The sequence below is a fragment of the Myotis davidii genome, unplaced genomic scaffold (genome assembly GCF_000327345.1).
Source record: "Myotis davidii unplaced genomic scaffold, ASM32734v1 scaffold725, whole genome shotgun sequence".
Classification (NCBI taxonomy): domain Eukaryota; kingdom Metazoa; phylum Chordata; class Mammalia; order Chiroptera; family Vespertilionidae; genus Myotis; species Myotis davidii.
In genome coordinates, this window is record NW_006296500.1 from 508135 (window position 1) to 519129 (window position 10995).

Consider the following 10995-nt stretch of genomic DNA (forward strand, 5'->3'; position numbering starts at 1 on the left):
ATTGATTTCAGAGAGGAAAGAAGAGGAAAAGAGATGGAAACATCAATAATGAGAGAGAATCACTGATCAGCTGCCTCTCACACGCCCCCTACTGGGGATCAAGCCCACAACCCGAGCATGTGCCCTGACCAGTAATTGACCCATGACTGCCAGATTCATAGGTCGACGCTCAACCACTGAGTCACATCCGCCAGGCTGATGTGTAAATTATTAAGGAGCTGGGATGAATCTCACATTTTGTCACTTACGACAGGTTTCACATGAGCTGTATGCTCTCACTTAAGTTACTCCTTTTCTTTCCTTCCTCATCTTCTTGAGAAGGACTAGTACTTCTTTAGAGAACTATTTTTGCAATTTTAACTTTCAAATTTCTTTGCCAACACCTATGGATGTCCAGCTTGAATCTGCTGTCACTTTCTGGAATTTGACAAGCACTAAAGGAGATATGATAAAGCGGCCTTAGAATTGAAACTAATAGCACTCACCCCTAACACCTTCTTGCTCTGAAGCAGGCATTCCACCAAGGAAGAGCTCTCTCTGTATTAAAACATTTGGTCTTTACAACAAACCTTTAAAGTATGTACTTTTATTATTCTTCTCATTCTACCGATGAGGAAACTGAGGCATTATAGGATCTACATAGAAATTTAATACAGTCAATTACATTACAGGATGTTCCCAATTACCTCAAAATTATTCTTGCTTTTAATAAAATACATGAAAACTGATCATCTTCCCAAGGATCAGACTCTCTTTCCTTCTCTCAGTTAGGGAGCTGATACCATTTGAAATCACTTTGTAGGCCAACATCGACAATAATATGAACCAAACTACCAATATTAGTGTAGTCTTGTCTGAAGCATTTTCACAGACTCAACTTACTTCTTTTCTTAATGGAATTGTTTACAATATTTATAAATTATGTTGTAATTTTATATTATAGCATTATATTAATATTACATATAACTTATTTAAAATTATAAACAATTATTGTATTTAATAAAGACCATCATTCTTCACCAGCTGATGTGTTGTTATCCTGTTATTTCATGGCATAATAATGGCAATAGATCACCTCATATATCTCCTGATTTCCCAGGCCAATGACCTTAATCAGTGCTGGGATTTCCCCCAAATTTCTCTATAGAGCGCTAATCAGACCTTCATACAGCCCTTAGGTCAAACTAACAATGCTCTTCTTAGCTCCCAGCCACCATGCATTAGTCTCTCCATTTCTTCCCTTCTCAAACAGATTTAAACTCCTTGAGAGTAGGGATAAGATATTTTACTATTTATGTTTTCCCTGGGCCTCCTAATACCCAATGCTCCCTGATTCTGATTAGACAATAAAGAACCAAAACAGGAAAATATCAGGAATTTACATCATCTAAATCTTGGCTTGGTTCTGTAGTCAAGAATTGTCAACTATCTATCAATCCCTCGCTTGCTACATATGTTATCCAAGGAAACCTGGAGCAAGTTGATGTAAGTCATTAGCATGACAAGACTTCCTTCAACACTGAAATATAAATACTGTGTCAGTTCAACCAAACGCTGAATGAGCTTTTACTATGTGTCATGAAGTAGGCCACATGCTGGTAACTCAACGGTGAGACACAGTCCCTGCCTTTCGCATCATATACACAAATTTTAAAAATAAATAAGTAGAATGTTATATGTGAGTAGGACTGAGTTTTATGATCCCTTTGCCCCTTGGTCCTTTTTTATCTTTGCTCCTGGTGACAAAGGGGTATAATAAGACATCAACGTTATGCTATGAAGGGGAATAATCACTGAATACTCATGGATCAAATGGGGCCCCTCATATTTATTCAAGGACAATGCTATGAAAAGAATAACGCAGGCTTCAACACAGGGGAAGGGGCAAGGTAAAGTGATGGGCCCTAGAGAAAGAGCAATGGAGTCCAAAGGAGAGGGACTTTCAAGTACCCAAGGAAAAAGGGCCTGGCAGTAACTGAAAGATAACTTAGGAAAGACTAAAGAAACAAGCATATGCTGGATTTCAGGCATGTTGGCATTCAACTGCAAATAAGAGTAGCTTCTTAGCAGAGTGAGCCTGACAATACAGCTTGCCATTGTGAAATTGTATGGCAAATACAACCACAGTGATGCTAAAGAGAGATACAAAACACAGAAGCAATACTGAAGAGGGAGTGAGTAATGTAGCTCTAAACACGATGATGAGGGTTTCTCCACCTCAGGATGTGATGGAACGAAATGTACTGCACATGAATTTATACTGTCCCTAAACTTATAGCTGTCACAGCCAGTAAAACTTAACTAGCAAAAGTCAGCCTCAATCCTCACCGCCAGTGTCATGAGCTGAATTGTATCTCCCCTGATTCATATGTTGAGGTCCTAACCCCCATTTCATCAGGACATATGTGGAGATGGGGTCTTTCAGGAGATAATTCAGGTTAAATGAGGTCATTGGGATGGTCCTTAATGTGATGTGAATAGTGTCCTTGTAAGAAGAAGAGATTAAGACACAGACGTGTGTAGAGGAAAGGCTGTGTGAAGACACAGGGAGAAGCCAGCCATCAACCAGCCAACGAGAGAGTCCCTCAAAAGAAACTAACCCTACTGACACCTTGATCTTGGACTCTAGCCTCTAGGATTGTGAGGAAGTAAATTTCTGCTGCTTAAGCCATCCAACCAGCGGTACTTTGTTATGGTGATGCTAGAAGCCTAATACACCAGTGCCCACAGTGATCAGCAACTGCCCCCAGCATTCTAAACACCTACGGACCACCTTTTGTGCAAAAGTTGCTTTGTCAAGCTCTCTCACACAGCCTGTCAAGCTCTCTCACACAGCCTTGTCAAGCTCTCTTACACAGCCAAAGCAGATAAAAACTGCAAGTCTTAGCTGCCTCAGGCCATAAAATTTCATTTTCCTTCTTGTTACTGTCATAAAAGTGCATGCATGGCTAACCTAATTCACCTTGCAACATGTACCTTCTCAGGCATGTCATGGGAGATCTACTGGTTTTTCTCAAAAAAATAAACACTTAAGTAGGTTTTTAATAAGTTTTCCTCACAAGATTTAAATCCACAGGGTTAAACATGAAAAGACAGACGCATTAAAAAAAAATCACCTGCCTTAGATTACGGGATGTAGCTAATCAGCTTTAATGAAAAAATGCTTACTTTTTTATGATGAAAGGAAATAATTGATAAAGTCAGCCTCACTGTTGAGCAGAGGATAGGCCGAAATATCACAAGTGGCCACGTGTAACAAGTGGTCTTATGAGACAGAAGCCACTGGCATATTAAAATCTCAAGCACTGCCTTAATAGTCAGCATCCGTAGCACACTCCCCCGTGCTCTTGAAAGGGAGGGAATTATCTTATACTCCCTGTTCAAACACTCAGTGTCTGGCATGACAACAAGCCCAAGAGAAAAAATCAATGAACATGACCCAACCTCTGAGCAATATCAACTGCTGTGGCAGATCTTTCTAGTAAATGGGAATCTGAGAATGTCTCACCCATGGTAATTACAGGTCTTAAGGAAGAGCGAATATTTTTGCTAAAGCACTGGGAAATCCATACATATGCAAGTGAAATACTCCTCCCATGAAACAGTCAAAACCAGATATTCAGAAAACCTGTACAAGATGATCTAACCACCCTGCTGTTTAGTAAAACCACAGATTTAGACTTCATTGCATATCACCAACATCATTATAAAACCAATAAAACCAGGAATGTCATAATGCTGCCTAAAAATAAAGAAGTTGGAACCTTCTAATCTTTTTGGAACAAATTCAATATGCATGGCCACCAACCTGGTACTGTCACACTGGCTACACTTCACCCCAAGCCACGAAATCCATGTGGAGGACTTCTCCGGACAGTTTGCAAGGAGAGGGAATTTATCTGTCTGACTCGCTCCCATATCGCATTGGTTACAGGGACAGGTAACTTTCCTGCCCTTGCAGGCTGCTTCATCCAGCCCCTCAGGACCACTGAAGAAGGCCTGATGTTTCATTCATGTCCAAAAACCGAGGAAAACAAGCTCAGGTTGGGTGATAACCAAGGAGAGAACAAAGAAAGAAATGCTGAGGAGTCTGAGTATACAAAGTCTGTCTCAACCCAAAGACTAAGGAGGGAAGCACTGCAAACGAATATTAAGCATATGATGAATATATTTTTATTTATATATATACATAATGTGGTATTTGCACAGACCAAAAGAACAAGATACCATATCCAGAAATAGACTTAATTATATATGGGAGTTTAATATATAGTAAAGGTAGCATTTCAAATAGAAAAGAAACATATTAATTTTCAAATAGTATACTAGAAAAACTTAATAGCAATCTGAAATAAAGTTGGGTCCCTTTTTCATACGTTACAATGAGATAAAGACATAATGGGAAAAATAAACAAACAAAAAAGAAATCATAAGTAGAAACCACAGGGGTATTATTTTGATAACACCAGAATGGAAAATGCATTCCTAAGTATGACAGAGCCCAGACACATACAAGAAAGGATTTGAGTTCAACTACACAAAAATTTTAAATGTTTACATAGCAAAACAAAATTCTTCCAACTCATATCACAGAAGACTAATTTATACAAATAATTTTTACAAGTCACAAGGTAAAACCCAGAATAGAACTGAAATATGGGTAAACAAAATGAACATCTGCTTCAGAGAAAAACACAGCTGTTACACACATGAAATAGTTCTTAAACTATTCTTACAGGGAAATAAAACTAAAATGAGCTAGCAAAACTGTCAGGTGGAATGTTAATATAGACAACTAGGTAAACATCTTGTTGGCAAGGCTGTGAAAAAGTGTATTTTTTATGTGGTTCTTGAGAAAGTAATATGGTAAGCTCTTAATGACTAGAAATTTATTGACATCTTTATCTATCAAACTTTAAAAGCATATACCCATTCACCAGGGAATCTTATGTTTTGCAATGTACTATATACATCTTTAGATAGATAGATAGATAGATAGATAGATAGATAGATAGATAGATAGAAAAAAGGCTACATATAAAAAGCTTAGAAACTTAACCCAACTGAAAAGAAGTAAGAAATGGTGGAACGGGAGCTCCAGTGGTGCAATCGGTTAGCGCACGGTACTTATAAAAAATGGTGGAACTTGAAAATGACTTCAGGTTTTCTCACTTCACAGAATATAGTCAAACACTGCTGCAGTTAATATCTTATCCTTTGTTCTCCCTGCATGATCTACAATAATAATCTGCTTCGTGTTGATATTTACTGCTGTGTTGTTGACAATTACCTGAAAGTGAAGTTGGGGTGCTTCACTGGGCTGGAAAAAGTTTAGCTACATCAGAAAGCAGGTCTAATTAAGCAAGTTTATTCTATATATATAAAAGGCTAAGTTGACTCGTGCATGCACCATACATATAAAGCTCTCACTGGCGCCAATAGCACGCATGTGTTTCGATCTGTCATTGTCAATTGTGAATTTGGTTGACACTTCTATTATAGAGAAAGGGAAAACAGCAATATTAAAATATTTCTTCTAATTAATTTCTTTTCAATGTGCACGAATCCATGCACCGGGACACTAGTCTACACTAATAAAAGAGAAACATGGTAATTGGCATACGACCGCTACCCTTCCCATTGGCTAATCAGCGATATATGCAAATTAACTGACAGCCAAGATGGTGGCCGGCAGCCAGGCAGCTTGAAACTAACATGAGGCTTGCTTGCTTCAGCGATAGAGGAAACCAACGTTCCCCGCCTGCGGCTGCAGGCCTCTGAACCTGCAGTTTAAGAAACATTGTAACAAATACCGCCGGACTTCAGCCAGCAGGATCGCAACATTGTATGCAAAGGCCAGAAACCTACTTTCAGCAGCGGAGGCCTAAGAGCTGGAGCCAAGGGTCAAGCTAAAGCTGGCCCAGAATAAAAAAAGAAAAAAAAAGGAAAAAAGCAGTGGTTGGGAGCTTCAGTCACCCCCAGCCTGAAAACAGCCCTCAGCCCCTCACCCAGACTGGCCAGGCACCCCAGTGGGGACCCCCACCCTGAAGGGTGTGTAACCAGCTGCAAACAGCCATCATCCCCTCACCCAGGCTGGCCAGGCACCCCAGTGGAGACCCCCACCCTGATCCAGGACACCCTTCAGGGCAAACCAGCCTGCCCCCACCCGTGCACCAGGCCTCTACCCTATATAGTAAAAGGGTAATATGCCTCCCAGCACTGGGATCAGCGGAGCCGTGAGGCCTCCCAGCACCGGGATCAGCGTGACAGGGGGCAGCGCCCAAATCCCCTGATCGCCCTGCGGCTCTGTGTGTGACAGGGTGAGGCACCCCAACTCCCCCCCCGCCACGAGCCCTGCTCTGTGTGTGACGGGGTAGAGCCATAACCTCCCCAATGGCCCTGCCCTGAGTGTGAGAGTGGCGGTGCCCCAACCCCCTGATTGGCCCTGCTCTGTGCATGACAGGGGATGGCGCTGCAACCTCCCCATCGACCCTGCCTTGAGTATGACAGGGGGTGGTGCCCCAACCCCCAATCAGCCCTACCCTGAGCGTGACTGAGGGTGGCATTGCAACCTCCCAATCCGCCCTGCTCTGTGCATGACAGTGGGGTGCCCCAACTCCCTAATCAGCCCTGCTCTGAGCCTGACCAGGGGCTGCACCTAGGGATTGGGTCTGCCCTCTGCCACCCGGGAGCAGGCCTAAGCCAGCAGGTCGTTATCTCCCGAGGGGTCCCAGACTGCGAGAGGGCACAGGCCGGGCTGAGGGACCCCCCTCCCCCCTGAGTGCACAAATTTTTGTGCACCAGGCCTCTAGTAGATATATAAAATCCTATGTACAAGATAATCCTTGCAGCAGCATTTGTAACAGTAAAACCATGCAAACAGACTAACTGTTTTTCAATGGGAGATCAGTTAAATAAATTATATTACATACACACAATGAAATAATTATCAGTTGCTCAAATGCATTATCCCTTACTATTGAAATGGAAAATTCTCTGAGATATGTAATTACATTTTAAGAACTAGGACAGGACTATGTTTAGAGTATATAGAGTTATATAAAAAATACTTAATCCTGAATGTGCACAGAATAAATTCTGTTCTAAATACAAATATACAAAAAGTGTTAAACTGTTATTTTTAGGGGAGAGAAATAAGTTCAGAGTCATAGTGCTGTGTATGTGTATTACCTATTCAGAAAAACAAACAAGATCTTAAGTCCCTTTGTCCTCTAATTTATACAAACTTCTTGTGGACTCTTCCTACTTTTTCACCAGGACATTACTAGTTAAATCTGAATCCCAACAGAGATCCAATTTACATATATTCATGGGGGAGAGAATTGGAGATCAAAAGCACCAAAATTTTAACTGTATTTATTTCTGTGAGGTGGGATTATGAATAATTCTGATTTTTTCTCCTGTATTTTCCTAGCTTTCTATACTAAATATATATAACATCATTTTATAAACAGTAAAAAAAACTTTTAAGTTAAAAGATTTTTATATGCTACAGTGAAAATACTAAGATAGAGAAAGCTACACTATGCTAGTACTAGTCAAAAGAAAGCTGGTATATCTATATTAATTTCAGACAGAATAGAATTCAGACCAAGGAAACTTCTCAGGGATAAAGAAGGAAATGACATAATGATAAAGTGGTCAATACCCTAAGAAGATATAACAATCTTTAACATGTATGCTCCTAACAATAGAGCATTAAAATATGTGAGGCCAGAATTGATAGAACTTCAAGGTGAAATAAACAAGTCCACTATTATAGTTGGGGATGTCAAACACCTCTCTTTAAGTAATTCATAGTTCAAGCAGACAGGAAATCAGTTATAATAAAAAAGACCTGGACAACGCTATCATTCAACTTGATCTGACATTTACAGTATACTACATCCAACAACACAGAATACACATTCTTCTCAGACTCACATTGAATATGCACAAGAGAGACTGGACTGTAATACACATCTTAACAAATTTAAAATAAGCAAAGTATAGTCTCAATCAGTAATTAGACTAGAAATCAGGACAGAAAGGTAGATGGAAAATCCCCCAATATACATGCTTATACATAGTATATGGGTCAAAGAAGTCTCAAGAGAAATTTTAAAATATTTTGAACTCAGTGAAAATGGAAATACAACTTATCAAATCTGTAGAATGTAGTGTAAGTGGTGCTCATAGGGAAGTGTATGCCATTAAATTCATATATTATAAAATAATAAAGAATAAAAATCAATAATCTCTTCCAATTGGAAAACTAGAGAAAGAAGCAAGCAGAAGAAATAATAACAATTAAAACAAAAATAGCCCTAACTGGTTTGGCTCAGTGGATAGAGCATCAGCCTGCGGACTGAAAGGTCCCAGGTTCGATTCCGGTCAAGGGCATGTACCTTGGTTGCGGGCACATCCCCAGTAGGGGGTGTGCAGGAGGCAGCTGATCAATGTTTCTCTCTCATTGATGTTTCTAACTCCCTATCTCTCTCCTTTCCTCTCTGTAAAAAAATCAATAAAATATATTTTAAAATAATAATAAAATTGAGAACAGTAAAACAATAGAAAATAATTAGTGACCAAAGTAACTGATTCTTTGAAAGAATCAATAAAATTAATTAAGGAACCTCTGCTCAAACTAAGGAGGAAAAGGAGAAGTGAGGTGAAGGGAGGGGAGGGGAGGGGAGGGGAGGGGGCAAATTACAAATAACAAAAACAATAGGGGCATTATCACTACTGGTTCCATTGACACTAAAATGATAATAAAGGGAAACTATAAACAATTCGGCAGTTACAAATTTGATACTTTAGATGAAATAGACCAATTACTTGAAAGAACTACCAAAATTCACAAGGAGTAATAGAAAATCTGATAAAGCCTAAATTTGTGAAACAAGCTGAATTGATCATTAATACCATTACCAAAATGAAAGCACCAGGCACAGAAGTCTTCACTAGTGAATTCCACCAAATACTTAAGGAAGAAATGATGATAATTCTCCACAATCTCTCCCAGAAAACTGAGGTAAGAGGAAGACTTCCTAACTCATTCTATAAGAGCACTACTCTAATATCAAAAAAAGATGAAGACATTATAAGAAAAAAAACCTGCAGATCAATATCTCTCATAAACATTGATATAAAAACCTTTAGCAAAATATCAGCAAATTGAATGCAACAATGTATAAAAAGAATTACACACCATGCCAACTGATGGGATTTATTCCAGGTATGAAAGGCAAGGTCAACATTAAAAAAAAAAAAACAATCAATGTAACCTATTACATGAAAATACTAAAGAAGAAATGTTATGTGATCACATCAATTGATACAGAAATAGCATTTGACAAAATTCAACACCCATTCATTATAAAAACTCTCAGAAAAGTACAAACAGGGGGAAACCTCCTCAACTTGATAAAGAATATCCACATAATATCACATGATCTCACTCATTTATGGAATATAATGAACAACATAAAGTGATGAACAAAAACAGATCCAGAAACAGAGAAGCATCGATCAGACTGACAAACCTGAGAGGGAAGGTAGGGGAGGGTGAGGGTAAGGGGGAGAGATCAACCAAAGGACTTATATGCAAGCATATAGGCCTAACCAATGGACACAGACAACAGGGGAGTGAGGGCATGAGTGGGGGTATGAGGGGTAATGTGGGGATAAGGACACATATGTAATAACTTAATCAATAAAGAAATTTAAAAGAAAAAGAATATCCACACAGAAAATGGAGAGCTAACATTATACTTAATAGTGAGAAACTAAACTACTTTTTCTTAAGGATGCCCTTCTAACAACTGCTACTCCAAATAATGTTGGTATCCCTAGATAATACAATAAGATGAGAAAAGTAAATAAAAGATATATAATATAAAGAAAGGAAGAAATACAAACACCTTTTTCACAGATAACATTATTAACCATATAGAAAACCCCAAAGAATTAATTTTTAAAACTCCTGAATTTTTTTAAAAGCTAAACAAAGTGAATTCCACCAAATATTTATGCAATATTTATAGCAGTTTCATTCACACTGACCCAAAACTAAAATGTCCTTCAATGGGTGAATAAACAAACTGCAGTACATCCATACAATGGAACCCGATTCAGTGGAGAAATCTGACAAGCACTTCCTCGCCCTGAGGATCAAGGTCAACGTCAACAGTGTAAGTTACGTTGGTTTTGTGCAGCCTGGATATAATGAAAAGGCTCTTTACCTCAATAATAGGAGTAAAGAAAATTCCTACAAGCGTTTTACAGAATCCTGTAAGAACACAAACTCAATAATAAGCAAGACTTCAAAGAGGATATCATAGAAAATAATGAAAAGAAATGCAGACTGGGCCAAAACCGGTTTGGCTCAGTGGACAGAGCGTCAGCCTGCAGACTGAAAGATCCCAGGTTCGAATCCGGTCAAGGGCATGTACCTGCGTTGCAGGCACATCCCCAGTGGGAGATGTGCAGGAGGCAGCTGATTGATGTTTCTCTCTCATCAGTGTTTCTAACTCTCTATCTCTCTCCCGTCCTCTCTGTAAAAAATCAATAAGATATATTTAAAAAAAAAAAAAAGAAAGAAAGAAATGCAGACTGAAAGGAACAAATTGAGGACAACAAGCATTATCAATACTGGTCTAACAAATCAATTAGAAACAGAAAGGATCATAGAAGAAATAACTGAGAAGTATATTTTTAATTAATAGGAGAGGCTTAGTAACAAACACAACAAATGCAAATATATTTTTTAAAGGTCAAAATATTAGAGTTAGATACAAGCGAATCCCTAAGGAAGACCAACAAAGAATCTAGCTTAAAAGTTATTGTTGCCCTGGCCGGGATTGCTCAGTTGGCTGAGCATCATCCCATGCACCCAAAGGTTGCGGGTTTAATTCCTGATCAGGGCACATGCCTGGGTCACTTGGGTTGTGGGCTCAATTTCCAGTAGGGGCCTGCAGGAGGCAGCCAATCAAT